Genomic DNA, 14,023 nt, shown 5'->3' with positions numbered 1-14,023 from the left:
ATTAAAAATTGAATAATTTACCTGATTAATATTTAAATAATTCATGCCATTGCTACTATCATCAGGGATTATCAAAATATTGCAGTCTCCAAAAGCTGCAGTTTGCCATTGCCCATGGTACCAAGAATAAAATGGAATATAAATAAGTTGAAGTTTGTAACTCAGCACTGACAACAAGAATAACTACTAAACCACAGGGCAAAGTACTAAGTAACTGATTGCAAATAACAAAATAACTGTTTTTCCACAATTTCTGTTTACCACCATTTCCTGTGGCAATTTGATATTGCAAGAAGAAGAATGGTGGTAGAATGTTTGGAGTGGCTCCCTCAGGCTTTTGCAGTACCGTTCTTTCTTCACCAGTACTGCTTCCACTCCTTGGTAATGAAGATCAAGGACATTAAAAATATTCTTCAGACAAATGGGGCACACCATTAATCCCACTGCAAAAAAAAAGCACCCAAAATAATACAATGGGGGCAACTTTGAGCCCGCAGTCTGTGTCGGCGGGATTATCAGTATCCGTTGTAAATGCAGAAAGCCCCAATTCCCGCCAGTAAGTTTTTGGGTTCCTATCATCCTGGACCACCATCAGCAGAGTAACATGGAACTCGCCACATGACCACAGAAAGTTCATTCTAATATTAGCATGTCAAATCAGTGAGTACTCTGTCCATGACATTTTCTTCACTGGATATTCAGCAGGCACCGGCGAAGGAGCTGATGATCGGGATGAAAGAATTCGATGATTGGGTGGGAAGGGGAATGAGCCCGATTACCTGGGGGGTGAAGGGACTGCTGATCGAGATGGGGACAAGAAGAAAGGCATCAAATCCGGGGTGAGGACAGGACAGTTGGGGACCTCCGTGTCGGCGAAGGGGAAGGTTTATCCCTTTTATGACCAGGGTTCCCTTTAAAGTTGGCACCTCAGTCTCAGCGCAGCTGGGTTCTTCCACCCTGTTGAGGCCCCACATCCAGGCAGGATGACATGAAACGTGCCTCCTTGATTGTTTTTTAAACAGAAATATGGAGAGAAACCTCTGCAGAGAAACATGTCCTTTCTCTCGCCGGAAACGACACTCCTATCATTTTTTGCTAAGATTTCGCCACGCCAATCTGCAATCTTCAACTGTGTTATCATACAAACAGGACAAGATCTTACAGCCTCAGCTCAACCAACTTTTGGTGAGAGATGGAAAATCAGGGAGGGAGGGAACTCTGCAGGAGGAAGAGGAACGATTAGCGGAGGGAGGGGGGGGCATGGAAATGTCTGTCTCATGGTGTTCCAAAGATGTCCATGGGGGTGGTGGGGGGGAATGGGTATGGTGTGGGGGCGGGGGGGGGGGGGGTGCGGCTGATGTCCCAGGATGGGGGTGAAGGGAGTGGAGATCGCTCTGGACAGTGGAAATTGGGGCACCTGCAATGGCGCCCCTAGAGCTCAGCAATCGGCTTCCCCTGCAAGTTCAAGCTACCGCACCCTTGCTGGGAAGAATCACAAGTGCTATAAAATTGCATTATTGCATTAACAAACACTGAGAAAGGTCTGAAACTCTCCCATTTTCTCACTCATTCCGCATTTCATAAAATTCCAGCCACAGTATTTGGTATAAAACAGGAAATACATAAGAATGTTAAATGAAATGGATTATTTTGTCCCTCTGCGTACTAGTTTATTTGTTTCTTTTAAGAGACAAATTACATTCAGGGAATGGAGAGGTGACGGCCTAGTGGTATAATTGCTTGACTAATAATTCAGAAACTCAGCTAATGTTCTGGGGATCCGAGTCCAAATACTTCCACGGATGGTGGAATTTGAATTCAATAAAAAAAATCAGAATTGAGGAACTACTGATGACCAACAAACCATTGCTGATTGCCGGAAAAGCCCATCTTGTTCACCAATGTCCTCTCGAGAAGGAAATCTGCCATCTTTATCTGGTCTAGCCTATATATGACTTCAGAGCTACAGCAATGTGGTTGACTCTCAACTGCCGTCCAAGAGTAACTAGGGATGGGCAATAAATGCTGTCAGCCAGCAAAGCATATGTCCCACAAATTATTTTTAAAAATCCTTTTTCCTTTAAAATCATGTTGCAACAGTTCCTCAATAGTCATTTGAAGCATTCCATGCCGAGACACGTATAATTGGAAAAAAATTTTTCCAATTAACTAATTTGTCCTACTGTATAAAACCGTGGTGTTGAGTGTATCCAGCTTGCGGCCAATTGAATGGTCATAACTGTCCCTCCGGAAGCTATTATGGTTGTCAGGATCTCCCTTTAGTTTCATAGCCACAGATATCTCCTAGGCTGCCACATTCTCCTTTATATTCTGTGTGCCCACACACACTCTCTGCATTGCATTGTAAATTCTGGTAGTGGTCTCCACAGAACAAACCATGACACACATGGGAACAAGTGAATGCGTTTTAATGATGATTCTTCTGAACATGCTGCACCTGGGTTATGGGTCTCCTAGTTCCTCAGCTACATGGAAAAATGGATTAGACCCCATTTGCATTCTCGGTTCCTTTTTCTTGGCACTAAACCCTCTTTCTCACTAATTACATCCATCCAAATGAGCATATTTATACCGGTACTTGGGTATATATGTTATCAGGATAGATTTGAGGAGTCTGGCACAAGAGTTGTTGCAATTGATATGACAAGTTGTTCTTTGAAACATAATTTCTGGGTTCTGTGCTTCTGCCAATGGAGTAAATGTAACAGTGGGTTTTTATATTCTTTCATGGGGTGTTAGCATTTATTGCCCATCTCGAGTTGTTACAACTGAATGATTTGCTAAGCCATTTCAGAGATAGTTAAGAGTCAGTCATTGCTGTGAGTCTGGAGTTAACATGGAGAGCAAGTAAGGATGGCAGATTTTCTTTCCTATGAACACCACTGTGGCACAGCGGTTAGCATTGCTGCCTCACAATGCCAAGGACCAAGGTTCGATTCCCTGCTTGGGTCACTGTCTGTGGGGAGTTTGCACGTTCTCTTCATGTCTGTGTGGGTTTCCTTGGGGTCTTCTGGTTTCCTTCAACAGTCTGAAAGATGAGCTGGTTAGGTGCATTGTTCTCCCTCAGTGTACCAAACAGGTGCCGGAGTGTGGAGACCAGGGGATTTTCACAGTAACTTCATTGCAGTGTTAATGTCAACTTACTTGTGACTGAAAAATAAACTTAACTTAAAGAACATGAGTAAATCAGACGGGTTTTTATGACAAACAATCATTCTTTTTTTAAAATTTAAGCAGGATTGGGCATCATGTCAGCATTTGTTCCCCATGCCTCATTGTATTAATTAATAATAGGATAAACTTACAGGTTTTTTCCCGCCCTTCCCACCAGCAGGATCTTCCAACTCTTCTGATCGCGCAACCCCGTCATGGGTTTCCCAGCAACATGGGAGGATTCAATGAAATACCCCATTGACAGCAGCGGGACCAGAAGATCCCACACTGGTGAATTACAGGTAACCTCCAGCCACCAGAAACAGGCCGTGGGGAGAGCCGGGAATCCCGCCTGTAGAGTATCTGGACATCCTGAAGGTATTTGATAGGGAGCTGCGCAAAAGGTTAATACACCAGGGGGTTTGGAGTAATATATTAGCTTGGATAGAGGATTGGCTAACCAACAGACAGCAGAGAGTAGGGATAAATGAGTACATTTTTGACTGGCAAACTGAAACTAGTGGTTTGCAGGGTTCAGTCCTAGGCCCCAACTACATACAGTCAATATTAATGATGTGGCTACAGGAATAGAATGTACTGCAGCTGGATTTACAGATGATACTAAAATAGGTGACAGTAAGTTGCAACGTGAAAATTAAAAATATTACTCATGGATAGGTTAGGTAAGTGAGCCAAAATCTGGCAGATGAAATTTAACGTGGATAAATGTGAGGTGAGCCATTTATGTCAGAGGAATAAAAAGGCAACTTATTATCTAAATGGAGAGAAACTTCAAAACGCTTTGGCGCAGAGGGACCTGGGTGTCATCTTGCATAAATTGCAGAAAGTTAGCATGCAGGTGCAGCAGATAACAAGAAAGACAAGCAGAATTTTGGCATTCATTGCTAATGAAATTGAGTATAAAAGTGGGAGTTATGATAAACCTGCATAAACGACTTGTTCAATCTCAACTGGAGTATTGTGTCCAGTTTTGAGTGCTACACTTTATAAAGAATGAGAAGCCAAAACGATTTATGAGAATTGTTCTAGGAATGGGGAACTTGAGTTTTAGCAGTGATGGGTGTTGCCTCTTTGGTTAATTTCCTCCTCTTAGTTGTGCCCTTATTAATCACTCTTATGTAGTTGCTAAAATGTTTTTATTATAACGACAATGTGAGCCTGACATCTAGTCATCACATTCTATGTCTTTAACACCTTCCCTGTTTATCTCCAATTGTTTATATTTTTTTCATAGAAGTGATTTTAATCTTTTGATTGGGATTTTTAGTGTTTGTCCTCTAATTTGCAATAATAGCTGTAGGGATCACTGTATGATTACCATGATCAGGTCAGTCCAATTGTGAGTTGCTGAGCTAAGTTCCAGGGCTTTCTTCTTAATTGATAAGGCAAAGCAAAACCATTGTAAATTCTCCTAAAGTTCTTCTGGAAACGAATTTAGAGCTTATACTTACCTTTTCTAAAATTCCTTTTCTTAGTTTGAAGAGAGCTTGGAAAGCCCTGATGCAACTTTAAGGGTGGCACAGACAAGGTCTGTTTAACATTTGTTGGTACCAGAGCTGTCAGCTTGTGCTGTCCATGTATATGTTTTAAGGTTCTGGGTCAAAATAGCAATTCATGAACATGTGTCCACTTTCTTAATTCTAAAGTAGTGTCCTAAATACATATGGATTCTACCTCTTTATTCTTGTAGCTCCTTCATAGACAAAGACACTGCATTGGCCGAGGCTTATCTGGCAGTCAAGAAAAGTGTTATATCAATACAAGCCTTCTTATTCTTTTTATTTTTCATCTGAAAACCTGAAGGAACTCCCTGCTGCTGCATCCTCTGAAGCTTTTTTTTTTCAGGAGTCCTTGCAGGCATTCACCTCCTTCAATATGGTTCCAGAATTTTACAACCATGTGTCTTTCAAGTTGCTGCAACAACTTTCTCCATCCCAGTCATGTTGGGCTTTTCAGGAATGGTAATACATTAGCAGGTCCTTCAAAGGAAAGGGAGGTGGGATGAAGTGAGTGGACAGAAATACAGCTCTGCTACTTCTGTAGAGGACTGAGGGAAAGCAAGTCCCTGTTTATTTTTAGTCCTTTGTGAGACTGGCCAGCATTTATTGCCCACCCTCAGTTGCCTGAGGGCAGTTGAAAGTCAACCACGTTGCTGTGACGTTGGAGTAACATGTAGACCAGACCAGGTAAGATGGCAGATTTTCTTCCCTAAAGGGCATTAGTGAACCAAGTGGATTTTTCCGACGACCAATAATGGTTTCATGGTCACCAGCTGATTCTTAATTCCAAATATTTTTTTAAAATTCAAATTCCACTATCTGCTGTGGCGCGATACGAACCCTGGTTCGTAAGAAGGGCTAAAAGAGGACATGAGAAGACTTTGGCTGATAGGATTAAGGAGAATCCTAAGGTGCTCTATAGGTATGTTAAGAACAGAAGGTTGGTTAGGGCAAGATTAGGGCCAGTTACAGACAGCAGAGGGAAGTTGTGTGTGGAACCGGAAGAGATTGGTGAGGCATTGAACCAATATTTCTCTTCGGTGTTCACGCAGGGGGACATGAATGTAGCTGAGGAGAACACTGGGTTGCAGGGGTGTAAACTAGACAGTATTGCAGTTGATAAGGGGGATGTGCTGGATATTCTTGAGGGTTTGAAAATAGATAAGTCCCCTGGTCTGGACAGGATTTACCCTAGGATTCTCTGGAAGGCAAGAGAGGTGATTGCAGAGCCTCTGGCTCTGATCTTCAGGTCGTCGTTGGTCTCAGGTATAGTACCGGAAGCTTGGAGGATAGCGAATGTTGTCCCATTGTTTAAGAAGGGGAACAGAGACTTCTTCGGGAATTATAGACCGGTGAGTCTTACTTCTGTTGTGGGCAAGGTTTTAGGAAAAGTTATTAGGGATAGGATTTATAGTTATTTGGAGAGTAATGAATTGATTGGAGACAGTCAGCATGGTTTTGTAGCGGGTAGGTCGTGCCTTACTAACCTTATTGAGTTTTTTGAGAAAGTGACCAAAGAGGTGGATGGGGGAAAGGCAGTTGACGTGGTATATATGGATTTTAGTAAGGCGTTTGATAAGGTTCACCATGGTAGGCTTCTGCAGAAAATGCAGATGTATGGGATTGAGGGTAATCTAGGAAATTGGATCAGGAATTGGCTAGCAGATAGGAGACAGAGGGTGGTGGTTGATGGTAAATATTCGTCATGGAGTTCAGTTACGAGTGGTGTGCCTCAGGGATCTGTTTTGGGGCCACTGCTGTTTGTAATTTTTATTAATGATCTGGATGAGGGTATAGTTGGGTGGATTAGTAAATTTGCTGATGACACCAAAGTCGGAGGTGTGGTAGATTGTGAGGAAGGGTGTCGTAGTTTGCAAGGTGACTTAGATAGGTTGCAGAGCTGGGCCGAGAGGTGGCGGATGGAGTTTAATGCGGAGAAGTGTGAGGTAATTCACTTTGGTAGGAATAACAAATGTGTCGAGTATAGGGCTAACGGGAGGACTCTGAATAGTGTGGATGAACAGAGGGATCTAGGTGTATGTGTACATAGATCCCTGAAAGTAGGGAATCAAGTAGATAAGGTTGTTAAGAAGGCATACGGTGTCTTGGTGTTTTGGTAGGGGGATTGAATTTAGGAGTCGCAGCGTCATGTTGCAACTGTACACAACTCTGGTGCGGCCGCACTTGGAGTATTGTGTGCAGTTCTGGTCCCCACATTATAGGAAGGATGTGGAGGCTTTGGAGAGGGTGCAGAGGAGGTTTACCAGGATGTTGCCTGGTATGGAGGGGAGGTCCTATGAGGAGAGACTGAGGGATTTGGGGTTGTTTTCGCCAGAAAGAAGGCGGCTAAGAGAGGATCTTATTGAAACATATAAGATGATTAGAGGTTTAGATAGGGTGGATAGTGATAGCCTTTTTCCTCGGATGGAGAAAGCTAGCACGAGGGGGCATGGCTTTAAATTAAGGGGGGGTAGTTATAGGACGGATGTCAGGGGTAAGTTCTTTACCCAGAGGGTGGTGAGGGATTGGAATGCCCTGCCTGCTGCAGTTGTAAATGCGCCTAGTTTGGGGGCGTTTAAGAGATCCGTGGATAGGTTTATGGATGAAAAGGGATTGGTTTAGGTTAGAGGGTCATTGTTTTTTAACTGGTCGGCGCAACATCATGGGCCGAAGGGCCTGTTCTGCGCTGTAATGTTCTATGTTCTGTGTTCTGGTCTCCAGATCATTAGTTGAGTTTCTGGATTGATAGTCTAGTGATAACACAGAGCTATTGCCTCTCCATCTAGTAAAAAAACATTAACACATTTGTATATTGTAAACTATCATAAACTGAATTATCATTAGTGTTTTTGTATTTTGTTTTAGAAATCTAACCGTTGTGCAGTAACTGATTAAGTAAATGTTTTATTTATGCATGTTTCAATTTTCATTGTCACTGGCACATGGCTTTAAATTGCTGTTGCACACCCTAATTATTTATCGTCTTTGCCGTGATCTCGATGTGCAATAATAATTTGAGAAGGGTGGAACATTCAAGGAAATAACATATCATTTCAAACCATTTACTCCGTTTTCCTGGGTCTGCCATCCAATCATCTACTAAAGAAATGGCAGGAAAACATAACAACCTCAGAAAAAACAGCCTTAAAGCAGCATTGGTAACTGAATGTAACTTCACACATGAATCGAAAACAACTATTATATTCAGGGGATTAACAGGTTTGTTACTATTTATATTCACTTCAACAATACCAAATTCATTAAATGCAAATGTGCTATTCCCTAGAACCATAGAATGACAGAGCACAGAAGGAGGTCTTTCATGCCTGTGTCAGTTCTTAAAAAGAGCGATGCAATTAGTCCCACTCTTTCCCCAGCACATTCAACTTTCTTTCCACTTCAAGCACTGATCCAATTCTCTTTTCAAAATTGTTATTGAATAGGACGTAGGAATTTGGAAACTTAGGAGCAGAGGTATGCCATTCAGGGTCTGTTCCAATGTTCAATCAGATCATGACTAATAATCTTCCTAAACACCACTTTCCAGTGTCCTTATTCCCTTGATGCAACTCGCATCTAGAAATCCATCAATTTCTCCAGCCTTCTGGGTTGGAGAATTCCAAAGATTCATCATCCTCCAAATAAAGAAATTCCTCCTCAGCTTAGTCTTACATGTCCTACCCCTTGGTCTGACACTGTCCCCTGTTTCTAGACTCACCAGCCAGGGGAAATATTCTATCTAAAAAGTAAAGTTTATTTATTAAGCACAAATAAAGCTTATATTAACACTGCAATAAAGTGACTGTAAAATTTCCCTAGTCACCACAGTCCAGCCCCTGTTTGGGTCAATGCACCTAACCAGCACGTCTTTCAGATTGTGTAAGAAAACAGCGTGCCCAGAGGAAACCCACACAGACACAGGGAGAACATGCAAACTCCACACAGACAATGACCCATGCCAGGAATTGAACCTGGTCCCTGGCGTTATGAGGCAGCAGTACTAATCACTGTGCCACAGCATTTACTTCGTCACACTGTGTAAAAATATTCAAACTTTCAGCCCACTGAGTCAGTGGGCTGACAAATGGCACATAGAGTTTAGTTTAGATAAATGTGAGGTGGTGCATTTTGATCGATTGAACCAGGGCTGGACTTACTCAGTTAACGGTAGGATATTGGGGAATGTTATAGAACAAAGAGACCTGGGGGTACAGATTCATAGCCCCTTGAAAGTGGAGTCACAGATGGACAGAGTGGTGAAGGAGGCATTCAGCATGCTTGGTTTCATTGGTCAGAACACTGAATACAGAAGTTGGGACATCTTATTAGAATTGTATAAGACATTGGTATATTATTAAACTCAGACGAGATTTACTAGAAAAGATTTACTAGGATGCTACTGGGACTTAATGGTTTGAGTTATGATGAGAGGCTGGATAAACTAGAACTTTTTTCTCTATAGTGTTTAGGGGTGATCTTGTAGAGATCTACAAAATAATAAGGGGTATAGATCAGCTGGATAATCAATATCTTTTCCCAAAGGTAGGGGAGTCTAAAGCTAAAGGGCATAGGTTTAAGATGAGAGGAGTGAGATACAGAAGGGTCCAGAGAGGCAATTTTTTCACACAGAGGGTGGTCAGTGTCTGGAATAAGCTGCCAGAGTAGTAGTAGAAACAGGTACAATTTTGTCTTTTAAAAAACATTTAGACAGTGACATGGGTAAGATGGGTACAGAGGGATAGCGGCCAAACGTGGGCAATTGGAACTTGTTTAGGGTAAAAAAGGGACAGCATGGACAAGTTGGGCCAAATAGCCTGTTTCCATGCTATAAACCCCTATTACACTAAGTTATAGTAATGTCCCATTCTTTGAAACTCTAGAGGCACAGTTTCATCAATCTCTCCTAATCAGACAATCCTGCCATTCTAGGGCTTAGTGTGGTGAAAGTCCGCTGCACTTCCCCTATGGCAAATTTATCTTTGTTCAGTTAAGGGCACCAAAACTGTACAAAATACTCAATGTGCAGTTTCACCAAGGCTCTGTACAATTGCAGCAAGACATTTTTTCCCCTGTACTCAAATCCTCTTGCAATGAATCATATCATTATTTTCAAGTTATCATATCCTTCATAACAGATTTTAACAATTTTTCTACTTCTGGTGTTAAACTATAATTTTCTGTTTCCATAGCATGGCACACTTCTACTTTTAGTCTGCAGGAGTCTTTCCAGAATTATAGAACTTTTCAAGATCACTACCAATATCCCACTAACTACCTCTTCTGAGGTTCTTAGATGTAGTTCATCAGGTGCAGGGGATTTGTCAACATTGAATCCAATTAATTTTATATTGATTCTTTATTCATATTAATCTCTTTAATTTCCTCATTTTCACAAGGCCCTTGATTCCCTAATATTTCTCGGAACTTTTCTGTTCCTTCCACCAAGAAGACAGTCAGAAAGGGGGTGATTTTCTGGCCCTATTTTACACAGGTGCAAATCCTTTTCCAGCTGTAAACTCTTATGTAAGGGCCATAGTGGGATTCGCACAGGGGAGATCTCAGAATGGGATTTACACAATTGCTTGTTGGCAGCAGCATCAGGTTCATGCCCAGTGAGGGCAAGAACCTGATTACCATTCATTTAAATGTGTTTAAATATTCAAAACCAGCTTCATGCTCAATGTTCCAGGATGTGATGTAGCATGTAAGTTAGTGGGAATCATTACTGGTCTCAAGAAATGGAGACCAGACGTGATGACCATGCCAGGGGCTTGGAGTCCAGAGTAGACTCAGATGCTCAGATACATGGCACCCTTGCAGTGCCAGGTTGGTATTGTCAAGAGGTGGGACAGAGTCTACAGTAGACAGGATCTGTAGATGACCCCATAGTGGGGTTTGCCTCACATGGGGTGGGGCATTAGGAGGTACCCAATGCTGGTGAATGGAGGAGTGGGCCCGATACTCACAAATTTATATGTAAACTGAAGTTGGCAATTATTACTGTATTACCCATGTTACAAGCAATGCTAATTTCTTGATTTGTACTCTGCCCAATACTACCACTGCAATTTGGTTGCCTACAAGGTTCATCAATGTTTGCTGTCCATTGCTGTTTCTTGGATCCATTAAAACTGATTCCACGGCTGGTATTTTATGACCTCGTCTACCCGAGGCTCGTAAAATCTCACCTGAGACCAACAGAAAATGCCGCTCTGTGAGCCTCTCCCACCCCAGAATAAAATTCCAATCTCTGTCTTGATCCATGGATCTAAGATCCTCTCTCACTAATGTATTGAACCTGCTTCAACCATTGTTCTGGATCATGCAATACAGATCATAACAACTTGCTGCGTAAAATATATCGCCACTTTTGTCAATGACCTTAAATTCGTTTTACCTGGTTATTAACTCTTCTGTTTGTAGAAGCAGTTCCTCCTTACTTTCCTAATCAAAAATCTCCATGATTTTGAAGAACTCTACAAAATCTTCCCTTCATTCTTTTTGCTTAACTGCATGGTAACAAGTGAAAAGGGCACTCGGTAAAACACATACCTCTGTCACACTGCGTTAACTCAACATTATCACACAGCTCTTCCTAGAGGCATTCCTGATTGTACTATCCCCTGTAACTACAAAAGTGAAAAAATATTTTTTTCTCTTCAGAGCTTTCATCTCACTGGGCAGCACGGTGACACACTGGTTAGCATTGCTGCCTCACAGTGCCAGGGACCCAGGTTCAGTTCCGGCCTGTCTGTGTGGAGTTTGCACATTCTCCCTGTTTCTGCGTGTGTTTCCTCCGGGTGCTCCGGTTTCCTCCCACAGTCCAAAGATGTGCAGGTTAGGTTAATTGGCCATGCTAAATTGCCCCTTAGTGTCAGGGTAAATGTTACAAGAGTAGGGTCTGGGAGGGATTGTTGTCGGTGCTGACATGATGGACTGAATGGCCTTTTTCTGCACTGTAGGGATTCTACGATTCACTGAAGGGACACTGGGTCAATCCACATCCAACATCCTGCTCTGAAAATCTTGCTCCCAATTTGATAGCTGTGGCAAAATTCACCAGAGCGGCTGAGATGATCCACAACATTCCAAATAAAACAGTACCTAACATTTTAAAAGTGTTCGGCCTCACCACTGTTGCCACCAAAAATGGAGAATTTGGCACTCGGTCAAAGCCCCATTCACATCACAGCAGCGGGAATCATAATTTTTATCATCTGAAACTTTACTTCAAAGCTCCTGAAATTCATCTGCTAATTGGTTTTCAAATGACTTGGAAATACAAATAAGCCAAAATGCTATTAAAACTGAATAAATATACATCTGTATAGAGAAAAGTGAATGTATTTTGTATAACTAATCAACGTTTTCAAATTCTCATGTGAACAAAACAAAGCACAAATGCTGCAGGCACTGCATTTCCCTCTGTTTCTCCCTGTCTCTCGATTAATCTCACCATTTATTTTCCCAATAGGATTTCTCATCAAAATAAAAATTATGATCTTGCTGAGAATCTCAATCGTGGGCAAGGTTGGAGAATTCCAGCCCCTAGTTTCCAACAATAATGGATTTCTTAAAGAAATTCTAGGACCTGGATCCAAATTGGCATCTTTGACAAAAAGAAACTTTTCAGTTCTTCCTTGGGCCCTGCATGTCTGTGCCTCTGCTACTTGAGCTCTGAAAGATGGTGAACAATTTAGTTGGCTTTATAATTGAAAAGCTTAGACTGGCGGATTTATCAGGTAGTCCAGATTTCTCTCAGCTGACATTGAGGTAAGTCTTTATTGGATGGGAGAGGTTTGCAATCGAGGAGTAGGAGAATTCTGGGATAGCAACAAACTGGATTATTTTCTGAAAACTGGAGAAGTCCTGCTCCTGTTGGTTCCAAAAAAGAGACCATTTAACTGTATGGCAAGTGAAAATAAATATAGCATGTATGTCTTGTTTGCCATCAGGCACACATTTACATATTAAAAGGGTCTGACCGTTTGAAACATATCACCTTGAAATATGTCTTTCTGATGCTGAGCTAACCTCATGCTCTGAGGTTTAAAAAAAATTGCAAAAATCTTTCATCTGAAACTTTACCTCAACAAAGCTCCTGAAATTTATCTGCTAATTGGTTTTCAAATGACTTGGAAATATAAATAAACCAAAATGCTATTAAAACTGAATAAATATACATCTGTACAGAGAAAAGTGAATGTATTTTGTATAAATAATCAATGTTTTCAAATTCTCATGGGAACAAAACAAAGCTCAGATGCTGCAGGCACTGCATTTCCCTCTCTTTCTCCCTCTCTCTCTCTCTCTTTTCATCTCACCATATCTCACCATTTATTTTCCCAGTAGGATTTCTCATCAAAATAAAAATCATGATGTTGCTTACATAGGCACATAGGAACAGGAGTAGGCCATTTGGCCCATCAATTGTCGTTCAAACTGAGGTGCTGTCTGACTGGTCAAGTCAATGCAAAGGATATAGGTTGGAATTTTATCTCATTGCAGGCTCACAGAACAGAATTCTCCGCTGGCCTCGGACGGGATTTTACAAGCCTCGTCCGAGCAACATCATAAAATCCCACCCATATTTGAACTGTAGCAGGAAAGTCTTAGCCTATAACCAAAACAGATTAACTGGCAATTTATTCCATCATTGTGCGCAAGTTAGCTAGTACAATTGCTGACATGGCAATTGCGATTATGCTTCGTAATGATCCATTGGTGGTGCAGCACAACGGGAAATTCAGCACGGTTTAAGAGGCACTGTACAAACACAAGTGGCAGAAATCTCCGACCTCCTCTGCAGGTGGGATTCTGTGGTGCAGCTGCACTGAATGGAGCTTTGGTTAAGTGACAAATTCTCCACTCTAGCTGCCAAAAGGGCAGGCGTGAATGAGATCGGAGAATCCCACCCATGCTTTTTATTTCCTTATTTTACTCTTCCATGCGAGCATGTGGGGTCATTTTGAAATAAATATTTTGAGCAACTACCCTAAATATCTTCAATAAGCTAATCAATTTTAGTTCCCACCTTCCTTTGAGCAATTCTACCAATGTTTGTCATGATTGGCTGCCATCAAAGAAGTCCTTATCTACCATTCTCTGTTCGTTATTTGCAAAAAACAGACTTAAGCATAATGGCAAGACATACAAGTGTGAAATCACAGCCGTATAAATGTAAGCAATGGTTGAAGAACTAGCTACTAGCTTGTGTCCATCATATAATTTTTCATTACATTGCAGGGGAAAACATAGCCCTCAAATTGCTCTGAATAGCTTATACATCATTATAAGTGTTAGGTAATCTCCATTTCAGAGTGTGTCTG

Source organism: Carcharhinus amblyrhynchos, chromosome 1 (genome assembly GCF_965287045.1).
Source record: "Carcharhinus amblyrhynchos chromosome 1, sCarAmb.v2.hapA, whole genome shotgun sequence".
Classification (NCBI taxonomy): Eukaryota; Metazoa; Chordata; class Chondrichthyes; order Carcharhiniformes; family Carcharhinidae; genus Carcharhinus; species Carcharhinus amblyrhynchos.
The sequence above is the reverse complement of the archived record's forward strand: the minus strand, read 5'-3'. Positions refer to the sequence as shown.